Here is a 23,327-nt window from a genome sequence, read left to right on the forward strand (position 1 = left end):
AAAGCGTTAACATGAATCTAACCATTGTATTAAATTGTGGCAAGGCCACATGAACAACAATACCATTTTCCAAACCTTGAAATTCGTTACTTTACATTGCTTTACATTACCTAATTTATATATTGTCATTACATTTAATTGTGATGTATGTGCAACTGTTTTTAACCTTTCAGCATTATTTATCTTAATCATTTAGAGTACTTAATTTACACTGCTTTGAATTATATATTTTTTGCATGCTGTAAATCAATTGAATTTTGATGTATGTGCAACTTTTTTTTAGCTTTGATAAAGAAAAATTGATAACAATTTATTGATGGGATCTATGTTATGTTGGCGTAGCATTGACCCTTAAAGATGCAAATTTAAGGGGATGCTTTACCAGTATTTTGCCATTTTAGGCAATAAAAAGTTAATATTTCATCTATATAGTGTTCTCTCACTCACTCCCTGCTTCATCTTTATCTTCATCTTTCGCCCTCAGTGCTTTGTGTTTTCTTTTTCACTAAAGAAAAAGCTCAGTTGTGGAATGACACGCTGTGAAGATTTCCTGCATGCTAAACTGCCAAGTTGACTATAAACCTACATGCCACAGGCACTCCTACAAGACACATGACTGGCTCCCTGTGCAACATCAACCAATGAGGGCAGGAGTGGATTACAATTCCTGCCCTCATTAGGCGATGTCACTCATGTGTCTTGTAGCAATGCCCGTGAGCTGATTGTCTCGCCAGTCTTGTCCAGGTTAATGTTGTACCTCCAGCAGCGGTATCCGGGTGAAGCTCACACGCGATTGAGAACATGCGGCTGAAGGGGTACGATGAGAATGAAAGAGAACATTAGGAAGATGTTACAAGGAGGTCTGGAATTGGAATTTCAAGTGTAAACTCTGCTTTCCTGTTATCATGTTTGGTCAGCTACGGGTTCCACACCTGCTTTTGGATTTCAGTTTTCGGGGGGGTTTGGATTCTGCCCCACTAATCTTAAAAAAAACAAGTGAAAACTGTAGTTTTTTACACCCAGGCAATACCTTTAAAAATACATTTTCAACGTCCTGTTGACTGAAAATTACATCAAAGGCTTGGGGCCTATGTTACAACCAATGACAACTCAGCTTGCAAATGTCACATGACCACACTCATAAAACAACTGAGCCGTGATTGGTCACTGGTCACCTGACACTTGAGCACAGGTAATGTCATTTTCAGTTGACAGCAAGAGGAAAAATTGTTTTTAAAGGTTGTAACATGCATAAAAAATGTGATTATACGGAAAGTTGAATTGAAAAATAATAAATACTTAAAGTGTTCCCTGATAACAAGAAAGGCAGATTCAAAGTAGACAACTGAGCTTTTCACTGGCGTGTTTTTCTTTGTTGTTTTTCCCAATTCCAAAAATTCCACTTATTTATTAATTTAATTGTCAATCTTTCATTTCTCTGTGGCATTTTGGACAGTCCCCGGCAGTTGCTGACACTTATTTTGGCTCCTGGCAGCGCAGACATAGACTGTCAACGGGACGTCTCCTTTCTTTTATTCATTCGCTCTTTGCTGAGAGATGCTGAATGCGAGTCAGCCTTTTCTCCCTGGAGGATGGGAGAGTAGAGCAGGGTGAGAGAAGAGAGGACAGTGGGTGACGGTGGGAGGGGAGGGGTTATTGTGGAAAAGGTCCGTGAGGAAGGGTAGGGTGCTGTGTGCTGGACTGTCTCTCAATCTATTTGCTGTGCATGCGTGCGTGTGTGTGTGTGGGTGTGTGTCAAGGGTTATTTAAGAGGACAATCTCCTGACCATCAGTCTGACATTCCAGCACATTTGTGGCATGAAAATATGATCAGGAGGTTAAAGAATGCCTGCACCTGCTCGCCTCTGTGCATTAAGTACAATTAAAAAGGAAAATAAGGCCAGGCAACATGTGTACATGTTCAGCTAAGGTCAAAGGTTTACTTGTAGTTGGAGACAAAAATGTTATATTTTTAGGGGCTTTTAATGATTTCTTTGAACTATTATTTTTCTTAATAAGGTGTAGAGCCGTATTGCTGAAAAATAAACAGAAATTATTGTCCTTATATAAGAGGGATGGAAAACTCTCCTCTTAAAACATGTCAAGATACTTTTCGGGATTATTATTCCAACCAACCAAAAAATGTCAAAATTTAGTTCCCCCATTCCATCAATTTACTAGCATCTTACATCTTCGTTAGAGTCATCCTATTACCGTATTTTCCGCACTCACTCTAAGGCACACCTTTTAAAAAAGCTGATGGTGCGTTTTATAATCAGGTGTGCCTTATATATGGATCAATATTGAGATTGGACTGATAAAGTAAGCTTTACCAGTTTCTTTTGTATGTTTACAGTTGAACAAGGTCATATTGACATTGAGTTATTATGCTATTGAGAGTTTAGAGTTATAATTGGAGTTATTATTGTTAGTACTTTGAGTATTACTATATTGTGATTGAAAAAAGTTTTAAAATATGTCATTAAGTGAGGGTGCGCCTTATGATCCGGTGTGCCTTATATACGGAAAAAGTTTTAAAATATGTCATTCATGGAGGGTGCGTCTTATAATCCGGTGCGCCTTATAGTGCAGAAAATACGGTATATACTTTTGAAGCTAAAGTACTTCATTTGTGGAGGACATGCATTGAGATATTTTTTTCATAACAATGGTCATCATGTGGAAGATATTGATTGATATGAATTAATATGGGCTCTTTTTAGACAATGAGAACTTATATGGGACTACTTGTGCATCATTGAACCGACATGTACAGTATACAGTAATTTTGGGACTGTAAAAAAATAAGGCACCTTCTGAGCGAGCAGGTGTATTTTTCAAACTTTCCATATAAAATGCACACTCTGTTGTATGGCACATTAATGCAGATTAAGGGAAACAAATCAGTACAGTAAAAGAGTGAAAGTTACATCAAATTATGTTTAACGATCATAGAAGACACACCTGACTATGAAATTCAGGTTCATTTGAAAAAAAAAAGGAATTTTAATAGATTTTAATTATTTTAATTGTATCTTATGGTTCGTAGTAAATTAATTTTAATCCTGTTGGATATGAGACATTAACATAAAATACAACTATGCACCCATTTTGTTTTGAAACTCACTGAACATATATTTTATGAAACTTGTCCAACAAATTACAATTACATTTTTGCTCATAATAGCTATACATTATTGGTTAGCTCTGACACTGACAAAGGGCAAGTTAGCCTTGAGTCAGTAGTGTGATGAAAATGTTTTCTTGATGAGGGCCTCAAAGAGGAGGTCCAGTGTGTGTTTTGATAGAGAGGAAGTCGGTGAGCGAACACTGCATTGATGCTGGGATATAACCCAGAATCAATAAAATAAACAGAACATCACCTCTATTAGTGACACGGCAAAAGAATGGAAACAAACCACTGTTGCTCTCAACAGCGGTTACACAATTAAGACAGAATGAGAAGCCAAAGCACAGCATGATGACTAAATACAATATATTAGAAGCTGACTGAAGAACAAATGTGATATATTTGTGTAACTAATTTTGCTTTACATTTACAGCACACTATTTTGACAGGGCACATGAATGGACAGGAGATAGAGATGTGTACATTTACCAAAACAGAAATAACAAAATCAAGTAATTGAAATTTTGTATGTCCAGTCGCTATGTGTATGTTTTAAATACAGTTTATTGATTTGATTTTTTGACAGCACAAGCAAACGGTATTTTTAGCTTAAAGGGATACTTTACTTATTTCACCATTTCACCAGTAGGAAAAAAAAAAAAAAAAAAAAAAATATATATATATATATATATATATATATATATATATATATATATATATATATATATATATATATATATATATATATATATATGCTTTGACTCACCTAATGAGTTTCAGTTTGTGGAAAGAATAAATAATGGCATGATAGAACTTGCTAATGTCATGTTTCATTCATTTGTTCAACCGTCAAAACAAAACGGAAAGTAAAAAACAAACAAACAAAAAAAAATCTTTTCTTAAAACATTTGTTTAGAAAAGGTCCTCCAGTGGTTGAGAGCTATAATCCAGCCTGTTTTTTGTGTTTCTTTTCGACTGGGGAAGGCTGGATTATGGCTCTAGCACATCCTTCCTTCGTGGAGTTTGCATATTCTCCTTGTGCTCGTGTGGGTTCTATCCAGGAATTCTGGCTTCCTCCCATATTCCAAAAACATGCATTGCAGGTGCATTGGACACACTTAATTCTCCTTCGGTGTGATTGGGTGCCTGAATGGTCATTTGTCTCTGTGTGCCATGCAATTGGCTGGCAACTAATTCAGGGTGACCTCCACTTAAGACGGCTCGGATAGGCACCAGTAGGCCAGCGACTGTTGTGAGGATAAGTGGCTCTAGAAAATGGATGGATGGATTGATGGATGTTATCAAGTGTGCTCATATAAGTCCCATGAATCAAATGAAATTTCCTCCCAGGCTGCACTTTGTTTTTTTTCAGGCACGAAACTTCTAAATCGCTCCTTATCTGGCTTTTCCATGTTCTATTTCCGCACGAAATCGGAAATCAAGGCGTCAACGGTTTTTTTCCATTTTGGGCTTTGAAACGAATATTGAGTTTTTTGTTTGTTTTCACTTTCCGTTCTGTTTTGAAAATGACTGAGTGATACATTGCTTGTGCTGTTTTTTTTAAAAAAATGCAATTATTATACCCTTTAAATATGTATGTGGAAGTCGTTCAAGATGCAATTGTGTAAAAAAAAAAAATGGACAAAAAATAAAATAAAATTCAAACCTTGATTATCAAGGAAAAACGAATAGTTCTCGTCGACTTGTAAAAGTGTCATTTGCCCAGCAATGTGTATGAACTGACAGAGATTAGTGATTCTGACTGTGGGGGTCCGTGAAATAATTTGAGTCATTAATTTAAAAAAATATATATCGGTATTAATTTCATTTTACATTAAATTGTGAATGTATTCTTGACGCTTCAATAAAACAACCAATTGAACCAGTTTAACACATTTTTTTTAAAAGGTAATAATTTTGAAAAGTGTCAAATAGACCCACGTAAGGTACGTAATCATGAAAGCTTGATTATATAGTCACTAAATACTTTATATGACCTAGTTTGCTATGAGGAAGCTTGCAATTTGCAATATATATTTTAGTATATCTGATAAGTAATATACTTTATGTCAAATAGAATATGTTGGTGAAAAAAAAAGGGCACTTATTATTGGCTTTTTTCTTTTTTTCCACGAATATTTGCAATGGGGTTTCTTGGAAAATTTGCTTGTCAAAAAGGAGTCCCTGACTCCAAAACGTTTGAGATCCGCTGACATAGGGAATTAGATATTATGCAAATCTATCCTGTCTGATTCATACGTACAATATGGCCTAAGTGTTAAGTAAGTCAATGGAAAGTAAGCTGCATAAATACATGCAATATTCAGTACAGTTTGTACAGTATGTATGTATGTATGTATATATAATATGTTTGTAACAAAGCTTTTTTTCTTTTAATTACAAAACTTGTCAGCCTTGATGGACAGCGCAAAAACATCGAAATAGCAAATGTCATAAATGTCTGTAAGACAGAGTGTGGAAAAGACAGTTGCGCATGCTTGATGCACAGGTCCCAATGACTAATGAGCCAAGCAAAGACGAGTGAGAAAGTAGAGCACACGTTTGCACTCTGTTTGCAAAGGCTAAACTTATTAGTGTCTTCTTAATGCCTCTAAGTGCAGATAACATTAAGAAATACAGGGTAATGATGATTTGTGTTCTCTTCATCCAGGCGGAGGGAGAGGAGTCCACTTATTCCACATAAGTGTTATAATTGGCACCTTATTGCATTAGGGGGAGAATGCATTGTGTGATTTCCTGGGTGTCATTTTTGACTAATGGATTCTTAAGAATAGTAATCTAATTGCTGTCATTACTTCATCCCCGCTGTTTTCAAGAAAAGCAAAACGTAGAAGCACTGAAGCACTTTATGCCACCGATGGAAATTAATCTGCACACCTAGTTTCAAGGGAGATTTTAATCAATTGTCAAGTGGATTCTTTTTTACTTTTATATTTTTGTAAAGCTCAATATGTAAGCACACTGGGTCATAATGCGCACGAAGCAAGAAGGTCACAAGGAAGGCAAACTTTATTCAACTTCATTTTGACATCCATACATAAGGCACACCTGAATATAAAGCGCACTGTCGATTTTTTTTTCAAGTTATAGCATTTTAAGTGTGCCTTATTGTCCAAAAATACATGTTATTCGTGGAAGTTAAGTGAACAGGTTTAAATTTATTAAGCCTCATTTTGAAGACAGTCAGGTGCCTTATTCTTATTTCATTCAAGAAATGTATTTGTGAAAGTTAAGTAAACAGGCTTAAATTTATTAAGCTTGATTTTGAAGACAGTCAGATGCTGTATTCTTATTTAATTGAAGAAATGCTTTACCAGTTTAGCATTTTTCAGCAGTAAAAGTACTTAATATTTGGTTCATAATTTTTTGGGCAACTAAATAATTTTTTTCATGAATAATTAATACTTTTAAAATCACACATCCACTAACCTTTAACCGTATAAATGATGAAATAGAATTAACCAATAAAATTGTAACTCATGTTGAATGGGAGTCACATTCATTTGCCACCATTTAAACTGTCGTTTTTTTGTGTCTGGATTTTATACTGTTCAAATAATACCAAAGTTGATTTTTGTTTTGTTTTTATTGTTATTTATTGTGTGCGTGTGTGTGTGTGTGTGTGTGTGTGTGTGTGTGTGTGTGTGTGTGTGTGTGGAGGGGGGGGGGGGTCAAAATGTGTGTTTTGGCGCAGTTATAACTAGATCAAAACACCTGTTGGTGTCAGCAAACCCTCCAGACTTTAGAATGAAAATAAGGTAACCAAAATATTTTAAAGGTATGAAGAAACATTGTACATTAACTATTATGGTATTTATGTGACATATTGTGCCTCAAAACAATGAAATTCTAAATGTTATGGTATGATGTGAATTCAACTTAAGAGAGGTTCAATTGTATTTTTTTTTAACATAGATTGATAACTAACTGAGCCACAAAACTACTTCTAGCTCCCCCCCAAAATAAACAAACCTAAAAATAAAGCTAAAACTGCTAGCCATGGCCCAAAAGTAGCTTGCCAGCTTAAAGGATTAACTGCCACAAAAATAATAAATAAATAAATGAGAAAGATTCCATGGGGCTACAGCAACTTTTCTATAACTTCCTCTCATTGGATAAAAAGACAAAGAGAAGGAAAGAGAATTTGATGGCAGTAAGGCAAAGCCATGGGGAACGGCAGACAATGATGAAAGCAAACTTGGGAAGAGCCACAAAACACCACACACACCCTCTGTGACATCAAGGGGAAGGAAAAGGGAATTATAATACCGCTGCCTTTTCTTTTTTAATTAATGACGGCAGCTATTTGGTAGAAGGCAGGGCAAGCTGTGAGGGATCTCGGATGATTGGCAAACTTCAAACAAAAGTGTTGAGGGATGAGAGTATCTACACATGCTTGTGCACGTATGCCACGTGTGCTTGTTGTTGCCCCGAGTAAATAAGACTTGCCCATCAGTGGCCTCAAGTGGACTTTAGTCTTTTTTTGTGAGTGGCATTTGGGTTTTCTGCATTACCAATTGCGCAGAAGGGAAATGAGGAGGAAAAACATTATTCATACAACACATTATACAAGTTATTGAGACTTTGAGAACTTCCCTCATTTCCACTGAAGTTGCTTTTAATAAGGTTCCATGGGAGTTGATGCTTCAGGGTGTTGACGAACGGTGTACGTGTGTGTGTCTGGTGTGTACGTCTCATGTGTGAATGAGCGTGTTCTGCGCTAGGGTGGCACGTGGTGTGTATTACACATGAAAGAAAGGTCATGCTCAAACACAGAGTGGGGCTAAAGGTTAGCGGCGAGCTGTAGATAGAACAAAGAGAGAGATGGGGCTTATCAAAGCTATCACTTGGAGGTAGACTGCTAGAGGTCACCAAACCCTTGACATGACGTACACATCTAATGTCTCAGCCAAGGATCAATACAACTACACTCAGACAAACCAGATAGGCTTAAAACCTGTGTAGCCCCACCAGCACACAAACCAAGCACTCACTCAAATCAGATGGGCTGGGGGAAAAAAAAAAAAAAAAAAACGGTGCGAAAAGAAGAAAGGAATGTGAATTGAAAAGAGAATCAGCCAAATGATCAATTAAACAAGAGTTGTACTATGAATAAAACAGCCGTTTCTTTGGATGCAAATAAGCGCAGGGCAAGAATGTTGCCAATGTGATTATGATTTTCTTGGTATAGTCGTAGCATCAGATGGAATAATTTGATGAATCATGCAAAGGAGAGGTCTTGAAACATGTTTAATATGTATCAACTTCTGCCCTTAAACTCCAGAACCAGACCAAGTTTATTCAATTCACTTTCGTCATATTATGTCTAGAAGATCTATACTTTGTGAAGGCTCGTAAGTAGAAGGCGCTAGGGTGAATCACATTCACAGGGGCAAAAATGTAATCAAGAAAACAAAATATTACAATAACATACTTTAAACATATGGCATCCTTTTTATTGATGGGCAGAATCAATATAGACCTATTTATTCCGAAAAAAAAATGCTTGGTTGCATCTTCATCAGTGAGAAAGAGAGCTTGGACCCATAATCTGAAAAGGCATAACCACCACTTGGAAGACCAGGCTCAGAAACTAGACTTGGAAGAGTCTCTGGCTCTGGATCCCAAATTATGTCATTGAGAACAGATAATGTATATAATAGGGGTGCCCGTTACATTGGCCGCGGTTGAGGGCACAGCTATTTTTGGTCAATCAAATTAAATCAAGAAAAAAAGAATATCCATTGAAAAACAATATGTCAGTTGTTGCCTGATTTTGTTTGCACTCTGAATTGACAGTTTGAACTTCAATTCGGCTATAGAAAATGGATGGATGAACTACAAATGGTAGATTTCACTAGACTAACTACACAATGAGATCACAAATTTGTACCACGATTGTCATGGTTGACTAGAAATTCCTTATTTTTTCAATAATAATAATATTGGGCAACCTAATACCACTGTCGTGACAAGTGTTCATTTTACAATAAAAACAACCCCCCCCCCCCCCCCCCCCCCCCAAATGGTTCAATTTGACCAAACGCAGTGGCAGTATCTGTCCTAACCCTAACCCTTTTTTAAAACAACAAATCATGAAGTCGTGTTTTAACCAAGTTGTATTGGTGATAAGGCTAAACAATCTAAATTGGTAAATGATAAATTGCATACATTGTTCAGGCTGTTGTTTTTGACATGGGGTACAAAGGATAATAATGCATTTGCCTGTTAATGCGCCGCATATGACTAAAATACCGGCACACATGATGAGAACTTCATAATAAATAAATCTTTATTAATCTAAATAATAAATCTTACAATACCAAATAATATCATGATACGAGCACCTTGGTATGTTGTAATTTTCAAGTTGTTCCCGAAAGCGCGCAGCAGTAAAGATTAACAACTCACAGAATCTTGAACTTGGTTTATGCTTGACCAAACTGACTCAAAGGTGTTCTGTTGTCACCACTTTGTTTTACTATGTTTTTACATGTTTTGCTTTCGGTTTGCCAACGACGTTATTAACAATTCACACGCCAGAGTTCAAGGAAGTGGATCCCGCAGCCTTGGGTGGCCTGGATACATTGTAGCCTTTTGTTAAAGTCTCAAGCAGTACAATGACCAAAATCTGTTTTCTTTCTTTAGTTTGTTTTATGCCATTATCTATGGTGAAAGCATTGTCTAAAATCTCTTATATTTATGTAAAATACAGAAATGTTGACTGTCCAAAAAAAAAAAAAAGTACAGTCTTCTGTATTTATTTTTTTCACTAAACCAATAAAAAAATTATTTTTCTTTTAATTTTATTTAAATAACAAAATACTCAATAGGTACAGCTCTACAGGAGGAATACAGGTCTGTAATCAAAATTACCCCAACAACTTGAATTATTATTGTTTTTAATCAATCCATTTTTAGGGTGTATACACTGTTATAGGCAACAGACAATAATTAAAATACTTACAGAAAAGTAGAAAAGTTAAAGTAGTGACAGTCCTTTTTTTTACTTGGATATATAATATAACCATAACTATATGGTAGTGGATTATGGTGCTATCTATACATTATGATGTTCCGGATTTGAAAGACATTTTCTTCAATTGAACCTCTTAACTTTTTATTGAGAGCCTCTGTGCCAGAAGGTCTAAAGGCTAACCATTAGTCATGGAGGTTGTGACGGACAGGCATTGACAATATGGAAGTAGAAAGATTAGAATTCATAAAAAGTATCCTTTGGTATGTGCCAGATTTGCATTAAGAGAGGTGTTTATGAATGTTTAAGCATGTGTGTGTGTCACTTAAAGCAGACAAATTTATCAGGGACAAAAGGGTCCCAAAGTGTCAGCGACTAATGGAAATGTCACAGGCCTCACCCTCCACCCCCACGGTGATCACCCAGAGAAATTCATTAGAAATATTGTATAAAAAGTCGTCTCTCATTTACAGCAGTGGTAATTGCTCTTCCCTTATTGTAGGTTAAGTCTTTTAAACACTGTCTTACATCAGGACGAGCTCATCCATGCCATCTATAATTCATGATATACTCTGCACCAAGCAAAGCTGTTAAATATTTAGTGAGTCATTGCCTTAAACTTAATCACTCTCTGATAAACGGATGTGTTTTCCCTCCGCCTCTTTTGCTTTGAGCTCTTCAGTCAAGAGGATACACACTTGAACAACTTGTATAATCTATTTTTAATTTCTCATTTTGCAAATTAACATAATACCACTTAGCGCCATGTATTAATTGCAGAACATTGTTAAGTGCACCATTATGTCTATGTGAAACAAGCTATTATCATTGTACTTCATAAAGTATTAAATGTAATCCATTTTTAAAGAATGCTTAAACATTAATTTGCTACACTTGCTGCTAATGTCTTTGCTCATCAAACTAATTCCCTCCATAGCCGCAAAGTAGAGCAAATGGAGCACTGCTTTAAACTGACTTGCAGTTTGGCCTCAGAGAATTTTACATGACGTCTGCATCAATTGTTGGAAAATAAAACAATTCTAAGCCATCGCCGCATAAAGTATGACAAAAAAAAGTCTAAGCAATTATTTATTAACAACTCTTCTATTTGTCTGTTGTGCAACTGGCACTGATTAATGTCACATACATAAATTCATTTTAAAAAGTCCAACATTTTATGCTATTCAAAATGAAAAACAAAAATAAGAATCTGAATGATCCTCATTACCTCTACGTTTTGATCACCAAACCGCAGATCAGAGTCCAGATGCAGTGGACACTGGAATGAAGTTGGAATTACTGGAGAATGTGCGCAGACTGATAGCTAGTTGCAGCAAGTTCATTGAATTTGTAAGTACAAAAAAAAAAAAAAAAAAAGTCACACAATCCTCATCCTTTTAACGGAATCTGCCAGTTGGTAATGATGTCTGTCATTTGTGTATTGTAGGTGTTTTGTGAGTGTGTGTGTGTTTTCCCATCCAGTTCATCCATCCATTTTCTAGAACCGCTTACCCTCACATGGGTCGCAGGCTTGCTGGTGCCTATCCCAGCAGACTTCGGGCAGTAGGCGCAGGACACCCTGAACTGGTTGCAAGCCAATTGCAGGGCACAGAGAGACGAACAACCATTCACACATCCAATCACACCTAAGGACAATTTAGCATGTCCAATTTGCCTGCAATTTGCCTACATGTTTTTCGGAGTGTGGGAAGAAGCTGCAGTGCTGGAAGAGAACTCGCCATGCTCGTCGAGAATATGCAAACTCCACATAGGAAGGCTGGACCGAGGTGGATTTGAACGCGGGTCCCTTTAACTGTGAGGCGAACGTGTTATTCACTGTGCCACCGCGCACCGTGGCTCCCATATCTTATTGTAAGGATAGACTTATACATTTTTTGGGCATGTTTTATTTTAAAACTCCAACTTGTGGACATGCTACTTGTTTATTTAAATTGAATGTTTAAGGTCTGCTCATAGATGTGTGGCTTCTGAAAAAGGATAAATAGAACTTGTCTATTCCAATAATTTCCTTCTGTTTTTTGCAGGCGTTAATATATACGCCATAGATTTTTTGGCATATCTATCGCAATACCCCTTTGGTGTATCAAAATACACTATCAAGACACAATACCCAGCACTAAGACTGTAATTTTACAGAGACACTTGTTTGAATCCCAACTTGTACAGCTTTTGGGGTATTTGACTTGAATGTTTCACTATCTGCAGTTTTGTCATGCATGTCATGTATTTTTCGACACTCAGATTCTTGACTTTCTACCAGTGCCGGCGAAGATAATAGCACGGGCACTCGTAACAGTCATTCATGTTATCATAAACTGGCTCATGTAAATACACGCACATTCTTTCAACGTAAACCACCTTTCCCTCAGTAGACAAAAAGTATCTTTAGAGATTCTAAACAAGCCATTTGAATGCACATGCCTCTCATCGTTTTTCTCTCCTACTGCATCTCCCCTGCTCGCGCCAAGGCACTCCGTCTCCCTGATGTTTAATTCATTGCGTCTTTCCATCATCCTTCCACCTATCTCCACGTCTGTGTCAGGTAACAAACAATGAGTTTTTGATGTGAATAATTTAACGCGTGTACGGCAAATGGCGGCGCTCCGCATCGCTCGCGCCGCACGTCTGCCTGTCATTAAGACACCTGATTTCCCCCAAGATTCCTTGCAGCCTGCCTGCTAGATGAAAAGGCAGCGCATGTGTCGACATTTCTCCCCTCTAATATCTTGGGAGGACGACTATATTTTTAGACAAGCTAAATGAGACAAAGACAGTGGTAAGCAGTGAAAAAACAAGGGGAGAGCAAAACACAGGGAGGGTCGAAAGAAACAGAGCGAATGTTGGTCGTACATATTTTCGTTTTCTCTCAATCTCATCTGATGTCACAACATCAAACGCTAACCCTGCTTTCAAAAGCCGGCGGAAGCACTGATTCAATATTTTCTCCCACCCCGCGCCGCTGTGATTCTAAAACTGCTCTGTGGCTAGATGTTGACGCACGGAGAGAAAATGATGGTGGCGACATCAAACATAAACGTGCCGTGGATAATAAGAGGCGCATACTCGTGCTCCCCCAGTTTTCCCCTCTTCTTTTACTCCAAGATGACGCACATCGCACTGTTCGGCATGCCTAAATTGAATGGGTAAACAACGTCAGGGCTTTTTTGGTAATGATGCTTTATTCACATATGTAGAACAGGGGTGTCAAATGTATGGCGCACAGGCCGGATCCGGTTCCAGGAGAGGTTTGATCCGGCCCGCAAGATGATTTCCTGAAGCATTAAAAACAAAAATAGATAGGACCGAACACATTCTTTTGCTGTCTGTCATTCTGTAATGCCCTTATATGTGTTAAAGGTCTCAACCGTCGTGGTTCTGTCTGATCACTATTTTTCTTAGAAAAATAGTAGACCGTTAGCAAGAACGTCGTTCTGAGCTGCTGACTGCCGCAACTCACATTCGTGCTTGAGGACTTCTGACTCAGTCTTCCAGCACAGGCTTCCTTGCGCATGGCAACAGCCAATGTTAACATACACAAACATTATTACCTTTATAAGCAATGCACAGATAAGCCTTGCCATTGCAAAAAGTGACATACCAAATACAAGGTAAAGAATTTTAAAAATTAGGCAAATTTTCTTGTTAAAAAAAAACTGCCAATGGGGTAAGATGTATTTTCTAGCAAAGAAAACCTAATTTAAGACTTTTCTTCTTCATGTTTTTAAAAAAACAATTTGAGTAAAAAAATAAAACAATAAATTCTTCATTTAAGCAAGTTGCAAAGTAAAATTAATATAAGGTCAAACTTAAAGACATTTTTTTCTTTTTTTTTTTTTTTGCCATACAAGATAAAAAAAAGAATATATTTTTTTTATTACAAGTCTTTTACTTTCTTAGATTTGACTTTTTCCATGGCAATTTACAACCAAAAATGATCAGTTGCCATGCTTGTGCAAAATACCTTGCTGATCACTTCAGTGACACAAAGTGGAACATTCACGTTAGCATGTTTGCACAAGTGATGCGCACGAAGGAGCGGACGTCCAGGAATTAAATGGGAGGAGCTATTTGGTATGTCAGAGAGGTATGATAACTTTGAGGTCTTTTAGATTAATTTACATTCAACCGTGTCAAAAATAAAAACATTCAAATTTCAAATCATTTTATTATTGAAACGTTAGTTTCAGCATTTGCGTCTACATGCGTGCATACATTGACTTGCTCATCTAGTTTCCGCCCCACCCCTACCCATAACCGTAACAGTATGTTATTTCATGTACGATGAAGAAATGTGTCGAAAACTACAGTAATTTTGTCATTTTAATCACACACCATGTCATAATTGGACACACTTATACTTGCGTTTTTGTAAAATTCACTCAGATTTGAGTAAAAAAAAAAAATATGAGTTGACTTTTGCTCGAGATATACGTATACGGAGAAATACGGTAGTCACCGATACTTACAAATACATATAAACTGTATATTTATAATTTATTGTTGCTAAATTGTCTTATAGAGACTATTGCACAATGTTGTTTGCCTTTATTTTGTGAAAATTCATATAGACGTATATTATTGTTAGTGACACAATATTCCAGCAAATAAAGCCAGAAATAAAATTTATTATATTACACAACCTATCTTCTCGAGTTGCTGATAAATATTTGCCACTTTATACCACAAATTCCAAGGTTTAATAAATCACACATCCAAAAATGTACCTTACCTGAAAAAATGTTTCACAGGTGGTACATCATTGAAAAAAGGCTGAGAACCAATAATCTAGAAGATCGTGTCCATGTTTGAATATATTTGTATTTGGAATAGAAGTAAGGGTGATACAATAAGGATAATTTCCATCGGAAGCAGGTTCCAAAAATTCAGTGCAAGCAACGGCGGCATGGTACAGTAACAGAAGATGAGGCTGCATGAGGTGGTTGACAGTGAGGGATTTGGACAGATAGAGAAAGGACAGTAGGTTTTAAAAGATACAATACATGAAGGACAAGGATGGAACACAAAGACAGATTCTAGTCCAATATAAAACTATACTGCCATGTGAAGCGAGAAAAGGAAACGAAAAGAAAAAAGGGTGCAATGTACTGAAGGTGGGTATGGTTTTAATAAGCCATTGTGGGGATAATTGAGGCATGGGGGTGGCTCTGAAAGCCTTTTTAAGACTCCCTTCAATCTTTGATTCACTTTCATCACCTCCAGTATGGCCATGTTGATTGTGCAAAATCGGCAGGAGGCCCTTCAATTATTGCATCTCATCTGTGCACACACACACGCGCTAATAACATGCTTGAAACATACATACTCTTGGACAATAGAAGAATATGTTCTTTTGGTCTTACACACACAGTAACACACATAAAGTATACACAGAGCCAAATTATGACATTCTCTTGATTTCATCCAAATGATCGGGCAGAAGAGGAGCGTATACACAATAGGCACATGGAAGAAAGCAGCGGAGATGGAGCAGGGTGTTGATTATTCTCTTTGTCTATTTTGTTATTAGCAGATGGCAGCTCGATAATGAAGTGGGTACTTAATGGCTGTCGCACAATAACAAAATGAGAGGGAATCCTATAGATAATGACTTTGTGACTGGATTGGATACGTTGCAACTGTGTGAACGTGCGAGTGCATGTGTATGTCTATATATTTGCATGTGCAAACTGTTGGTAAAATACACATACATGCATCCAGGAAGCAACAGAATCAGTATAGGACGATGAAACTAGAGCTTGCTCAAAAACAAAACAAAAATAAAAAAAAAACTCAATTTTCTTCAATTATCAGGACAATTACACCTTGAATCAATTTTAATGAAAGAAATCAACCCAACACTTTAAATCCTGTGGAAATTATTTATAACAAAAAAATGAAAAGAAATGTAAAATCAGTATCAATCTAAACTTAAACCATGTGCAGGATTTTGACCATTTTTAGGTAATTTTCTTCCTCATCATTCTTGCAGTAATTTAGCAAAGAATTGGCACACTCCTGGTAGTGTGATAACTAAGTGGTTGTGTCATATTGAACTTTAACATGTCAAGATCTGAGTGAAATTTCAGCCCACTAGTGTCTTCTTTATGTTCTTTCCCTATGATATGAAAATTCTTAGGTGTAAAGATCAAAGAATTGGACACAATTCCGCCAAGGTTAATGTTCATAGCTGGTGAATAACATACCTGGTGAATAACTTGCTTAAAGTCATAGACTGTTTATTTAGCACCTATAGTATTAAAATGTCAATATTTTGTCTATAATTAATTTGATATCTAAATTATTTTTCAAGTACAGGTAATATCTCTAATTGACAATAGCTCCTTTGACTAAAAATGACATCACCAGTCTAGGTTAATCTGTTGGTCATGTGATTTTCATGGGCTGAAACGTGATTGGTCGTTACCTGAGCACTAAACAATTGTTTTGTCACTTTTAGTTGAAGGCAAGAGATTTTTTTTTTTTAAGTACCGTATTTTCCGCATTATAAGGCGCACCGGATTATAAGGTGCACCCTCAATTAATGACATATTTTAAAACTTTTTCAATCACAATGTAGTAATACTCAAAGTAATAACAACAACAACTCTAAACTCTCAATAGCATAATAACTCAATGTCAATATGACCAACCTTGTTCAACTGTAAACACACAAAAAAAACAGGTAAACCTTACTTTATCAGTTCATTCCCCATCTATGAATCCCAATCTCAATATTGATCCATATATAAGGCGCACCTGATTATAAGGCGCACCATCAGCTTTTAAAAAAAAAAAAAATAAGGCTTTTAGGTGTGCCTTATAGTGTGGAAAATACGGTATTTGTACCTGAAAAAGAATATTGTTAAATTGGCTTTTTCTATCCCAAAAACATGATCCAGGCATTTTTTCCTAGTGAGTTATTTATATAATATTTTAAATTATTTTAAATTGTTAAAAACTATCCAACATAAACTATACTGTCCTAATGAAAATGGCTGGTCCTAAAAAGTTCATAGACAAATCTAAACTTTTTTACATCTAAAAATTCCTAAATAAGTGGTCTACTTCATTAAACGGCACAAATAAATAGTTTGTACCAACTGTAAACATGTCTTTTAAACCACCCATCCAGCATTACACCTTTTTTCACAAAAGCTTGCTTTTACAATCAAGCTCATTTTCAAATCAATTTTTTAAATGGTTAATTTAAATCATTTTGGCCCAGCCCTAACTGAACGTCTCAAAACACCGTCAAATGCCACCCACCCTAAAAGAAAAGCTCCAAAACCCAATTAATATCCCCATTTTAAAAATAAACGCATCCCCTCAAATGCACATTTTCAAGAAGAAAACACAAAATCTGACTCAGATGTAGCTGGAGCTGCCATCTTTTGATGGAGAGGGCACAATTTGGTTTACAAGTTAACGCCAGAATTCAACTACTGAAAACTGCATGAACTCCACAAAAAGCCTTAAATTATAGAAGCAGGATATGTGTAAATTGACCAAAAAAGAAAAATCTGAATAAACACAGTCCTGAGTTTGAACATTATCAGAAACAAGTCTTCATCATAACTCACGACAATTTTTCCAAACATTGCTTTTATAACAAAAATGTCAAGTGTCTCTAAAACGTAGCATACAAATTCAGAACGCAATCAAAAAATGAGTACTAGGTTAGAAAGAAAGAAATGGAAAGGTTTTGTTGTTTTGGTTTCAATCTGATTTAATTTTCTTAAATGTTGTCATGTATTCTTTGAGTTCATTTTGTTATATCTTGTTATGTAGTTCTCGCCTGATTTTCTCATTTACCAATCACTCCGACAGCTACTCATGTTTTTCCAGGTACTGTATTCCTCATTGTCTTATCAGAGTGCTTGGTTTTAGTTCTGTTTACATTGTCTTTTTCTGTCCGTTACTGTTGTTGATACTGGTACATAAAAAATAAGGCAAATACGTTTTTTGTCTTTTTTTTATGTTTTTTTTTTTTTTAAACATGCTGACTTCCTGTTCTTGCCTTCCTGCTTTCCCGTAATTGAGTCCATTTTCTACCTTAAAGGGACAATGTTTAAGATTTAGACCGTTAACGGACAGCAGTAGGTACTGCATTTACCATTGTTCGTAGCTAAAACAGACATGGCCGCCTACGTGCCACCCCCCATGTAATATAATTTAATGATAACTAGACCTACAATTATTTTTAAAACAAACTGTTGGTTGTTAAGAACACATTTATTTGCAAGTTTTTGAAATATATAATCATTTATTTTATTTGTTTTTCATGAAAACCGGTCTAAATCTTACACATTGTCCCTTTAACATAAAAAAGATCCCAACTGTAACACAAAATGCTTAAAACGTAGTACATGACAAACAGCAAATTAGCATGGTCTTGGCAGCAAACGTAAATACTGTAGCTCTAACCATGGTTAGAGGGCTTCTTCTGTGGCGAAAATGGCAAAAACCTCAGAGCAACAGTAGTTCCTTTTACTCAAACTGCACTTCAGAACTGATACAAAGTTGGAAACTAAAAATAAAACACACACCCAAATACAAGCACCTATCCAACCACACCCATTTTAAAAGTTAACAATTATCTGTTACAAGCATTTGATCAAATAAAGGTCTAGTCTCAAATAAATACCAGATACTGTTGTGCACTTAAGTAAACAAACGCCTTTAGCTACTGTTAAAATAAAATAAAAAACATATTACCTTGTAATGTGCGGTTATTAGTGCACAGTTATACATAATGCCAAATGCGTGAATATTAAGTGACATTGGCGTTATGAGCATTACATGAGTGCCTGTTTGTGTCTCTATTTCTTTTTCTACCTTGCCTTCACGCCTCTTCCACTCTTCCCTTGCTTACGATCAAATAAATTTGTCATGAAAGACCTCGAATGCATCATTCATGCCTGTTCATGCACACACGCGCTGACACACACTCACAGCTTTCAGTGAATATAGACTCATACGAGGATATGGACGGCTCTAAGTCCTCTTTAAACCAAGCCTTTATTTCCCCTGTCGCTCAATAGGTTGTGGGTGTGTGTTAGCGGGCGCAGGTATGAGCACAAGCCTGTGTATACTTAGGGGACAGCAAAAAAAAAAAAAAAAAAATGCACAACTTGAATGTTTGTGTGTGCCTTCACGGGCGTTGGTGTGTCTTTTTCCTCATCTTAATTAAAAGTGAGGCTCCAGTCACCAAAGCAGCCGCTGGGAATATTTTTAATTATTTGCCACCTCTCGCGTTTGCCGTTCTTTATGTGATTACTGACAGCGAGCGGAGATTAAGCGACAGTGGGGTTGTGTTTGCACGCGGCTACTGTTTGTCAAAGGTGACAGAAATAATGACTGCTGTAAAGCATGCATGACTGTACGTGTGTGTCCTCAGTGTGTGTGCGTGTGTGTATGTGATACTAAAGGAGGAAAGGAAGTATACTTTTTATAAAGTTATGTCAACCAAAACAGCTAAAGCAATGCTGGAACTCAACAAATTGACCTGCCATGCTAGGTTATGATGGGTGAAGATCTTTGGAACAATGCTTCAAGTATATACTGTATACTCATGTTTAAATTTGCTACCTTTTATTATTTAAAAAAAAAAAAAAGCAGCAAAATTAAAAAGGCATGAATAATCTGTGATTTATTGAACAGCATATTGAAAAGGATGCCATTCATTATTATGGAAACTAGTTTGTGCCTATGGATTGGTCTGGGTTAGGAGAGCAGAGTGCATGGGGGAATAAGGCAGGGGTGTTGTGAGGGCAAGCGAGTCAGGGCCGCCAAGCCAGGGGTTGATTGAGTTCAACAGTGCTGATTGATAAATGTGTGCGCATGTGTGTAAGTGTACAGTAGGTGGATGGGTATTGCTAATGTTATAGGGACTTACTATACGTCAGTGCCAGCTGCCTTGTCCAATGGTGAAATCGATTTATTGAAAATAGTCTATATTAGGGGTGTCCAAACATTGTCTTCTGTGAACTTCATAACAATAAATCAAAAGATGTAAGGGCCAAACTTTTTTTATAACTATAACTTATTAAACATGATAAAAAGAATCACACAAGAAATTACATGTGGTCTACATGGGTGCGGGCCAAGAGTGTGGGATTACAGTGATTTTTCAAAATTTTGCTTTTTGTGCATTTTTTGTTAGGGTCGAAATCTTGTTTAGTTTTTAGTATTTAGTTGTTGTTGTTTTTTTTTTTTTTAACTACCGTAATTCCCCACATATAAGACACACTTTTTCCCCAAAAATGAAAGCCAAAAGTATGGGTGCGTCCTATAAATGATAACTTAATAATTAGAATATTTTTTTTTATTCAACAGCAATTGGGGAAAAATGATCAGTCAGCCACATAAGCTAAGTTTTTAGTTAGATTTTATTTTCAGATTGGCCGTATTTTTGCTGACAATAATTACCATAACAGGATGAGCTACAGAAGAGGTCTCCAAACTCGGTCCTCGAGGGCCGCTGCCCTGAATGTTTTCCTGGTTTCTTTCCTCGACACACCTGATTCAAATGATCAGGATCATCATCAGGCTTCTGCTGAGCTTGCTGATGACCTGATAATTTGAATCAGCTGTGTCGGGGAAGAAACCTGGAAAACATTCAGGACAGCCGGCCTCGAGGACCAAGTTTGGAGACGCCTGAGCTACAGGGTGGACATCAGGTGGCTGTTAGCAACAAGTGAAGCTAACTGCAGCTCGTGTTAGCTGAGTTGTTTTGGCATTATTTTGATTAAATAAGGCTAAAGCCCAGTCTGACTCCATCTGTGTTCACACACAGGAATAGTACTAAAACGGTGAGGATCATGTAAAAGTAAAGATGTCTCCAGCTGATTCAATTAAGAGGGGCAAGGTAAGCAGCCGAGTGCTACGGTTAGACAATATGGAAAGGTATTCCATTTCACTCATTTATTAATTGCGGTCTTTTGGCATATACACACACAATCATAAACTTGGTGAAACACGTACGCTGCGCAGCTTCAGGTATTTATGGTAAAACAGGAAAATCAAATCAAGAAACTGCCGCTGTGTTGTCTGCTCCCAATGTCTAAACATAAAAAATCTAAACATACTTAACTTTACAAGCAACAAATATTTAATTTTCAAATATGAACACAGGGAAATATGAGGAGTGTTAAGGATTATGAGAATTATTCAGTTTTGCTATAGTTTTTACATTGTTGCGAAAGTGTTGGTGTGTCTTATACACATTAACAAAATTACCAAATTTAAGGGTGCGTCTTATACACACGTGTGTCTTGTAGTTGGGGAATTATGTTACATAGATATTTTGAGAAAAAAGCAAAACAACATTATGCAACGTAATATTTTCTTGTAATAGTTTTACCCACTTCACAGCAGCGAATTTTGTTAGAAAAGTTTTTAGTGCGTGTTCCCCGACTACAGCCAACAGATGAAAACAAGAAGGGAGAACAGTACAGTTACTCTGTAAGGTTTAATCATTTAAAATTTAAGTAAATATGTGTACAGCAGTAGGTCGACTTTCTGAGGAATGCCCGTGGCATGTCCATTTACAGTTAACTCGTCTGTTTTGGATGCAGGGAACCCTCACAGCACGTCTTCCCACAATATGTCTTTTCTTTTTTTAATGGAAAAGAAAAAAGCATTGAGAGTGCGAAAGATGAAGCGCAAAGTAGCGAGCGAATGCTGTCTTTACTAATATTGATATTTGTACTGATGAGGTCAAACCACTCTGTAAGCTACATGGTGGCCGAACACAATACCAAACTCCACTCTGAACCAAGTTTTTTTTTTTTTTTTTTTTTTTTTTTTTTAGCTTTGTTTTGTGTACGTTTGTGTGTGTTTTCATCTTTTTAGTTCACAATCTGGCATCTTGAGATGCAAGCATATGGACGACAAGTTCTGTTCATGAGCAGACATGTTTGACTGAGGATTTTAAATGGGATGCTGTGCATGTACGCTAGTGCGTGTGCATGTGCGTTCCAAGCTTTCTTAGTCCCCAGGGTGATTAAAGAGAATAAATATTCTTGATTACAAATGTCCTACCTACCCATCACCCCCCTTAATGTATGCAGTTTAATTGGGCGTCAAAAGCAAAGTATGAGTTATGGCATGAGCAGACAGGGCAATATCTCAAAGAGGCTGAGAAGGGGAGAGATTATTTGTCAAACACAAGAAAGAAAAAGCAATATCAATCAGGTGCATAAAAAAGTGGCCATTTGAAACAAAATAGGAAAACCTCATTAGCTGCTTACCATTTGACAGGTTGGAATTTAAGACTTTTTAACCTCAAACTGGGCAGACAGTAACACATTGCTTAATTTATAAAACACACAAGCAACTGGAGAAATGTGCATAGTCATCCAGCCATGCAGCAGATGCAAACTAGAATAGCCAGAGGGTTTCTCTGTTTTAGCCACAAATGTAGAATTGCTCATGGCTGTGGTATTGCTCGTGGCACCGGAAAAGGTTTAATGGCTGATCACCACACAATCTGTGCTGTATGTTTCCCAAGAAAATAAAGTTTGTGCTAAAAAAAAACAAACAAACAAAAAAAAACAAACAAGAAAAAGACACATACTTCAACATCTGTACTATGGTTAGGAGATGACTGGGCATGACAAAGAAATGTAAGCAAGGTTTTTTTTAAACACATTTTATCCTCTTTATTGATGTACACATATCCTACTTTCCGAATTCACTTATCGCAGGGTTTTCTGGACCCCATTAACCGCGAGGGAAGATTGGAAAAAAAAAAAAAAATCAATTAAATGAATTGAAGAATGTTTTCTTTTACACAAAAAGTATATTAAACTGCATTTCACAAATAGAAAACTAACTATAATATAATATCTATGTCAAATTGTTTTAAGATTTTTGTCTTTATTTTGTCAAAAAATGTTAAATGATGTCAGTCCTTCTCTGTTTCTTTCCTTACCTGTCGAAATCTTGTTCACGCAACGGGTTGAAATAGACAAGTCGTCTTTTCCTTTTCAGAATACATCAAAGTCTGAAGTAAAAATTATCCATGCGGCGTCCTCGTTGACAACAAAAAGGCAATACGGTGGCACTTGACAAAAGTGCATTGGAAAGTTCAAACACGCTAAAATGGATGAATACTATAACAAATTAGAGGTATGTATTCTCATTTTAAGCCTTGTAAATGACATGATAATCTTATTT

The 23,327-nt window shown here is 36.5% G+C and overlaps 1 long non-coding RNA gene across 2 annotated transcripts in view; it reads left to right on the plus strand.

Annotated features, from left to right (window-relative positions):
• The window catches only part of LOC148407664 (uncharacterized), a 34,660-nt gene extending 16,494 nt beyond the window's left edge, over positions 1 to 18,166 (plus strand). For both annotated transcript variants that reach the window (XR_015868682.1, XR_015868681.1), the window contains 2 exons: positions 11,383 to 11,477; positions 11,575 to 18,166. This is a non-coding gene — a long non-coding RNA (uncharacterized LOC148407664). The remainder of the gene's footprint in view (positions 1 to 11,382; positions 11,478 to 11,574) is intronic.
• Positions 18,167 to 23,327: the final 5,161 nt, after the last annotated feature.

Source organism: Hippichthys cyanospilos, chromosome 19 (genome assembly GCF_059441005.1).
Source record: "Hippichthys cyanospilos isolate Australia breed blue-spotted pipefish chromosome 19, RoL_Hcya_1.0, whole genome shotgun sequence".
Classification (NCBI taxonomy): domain Eukaryota; kingdom Metazoa; phylum Chordata; class Actinopteri; order Syngnathiformes; family Syngnathidae; genus Hippichthys; species Hippichthys cyanospilos.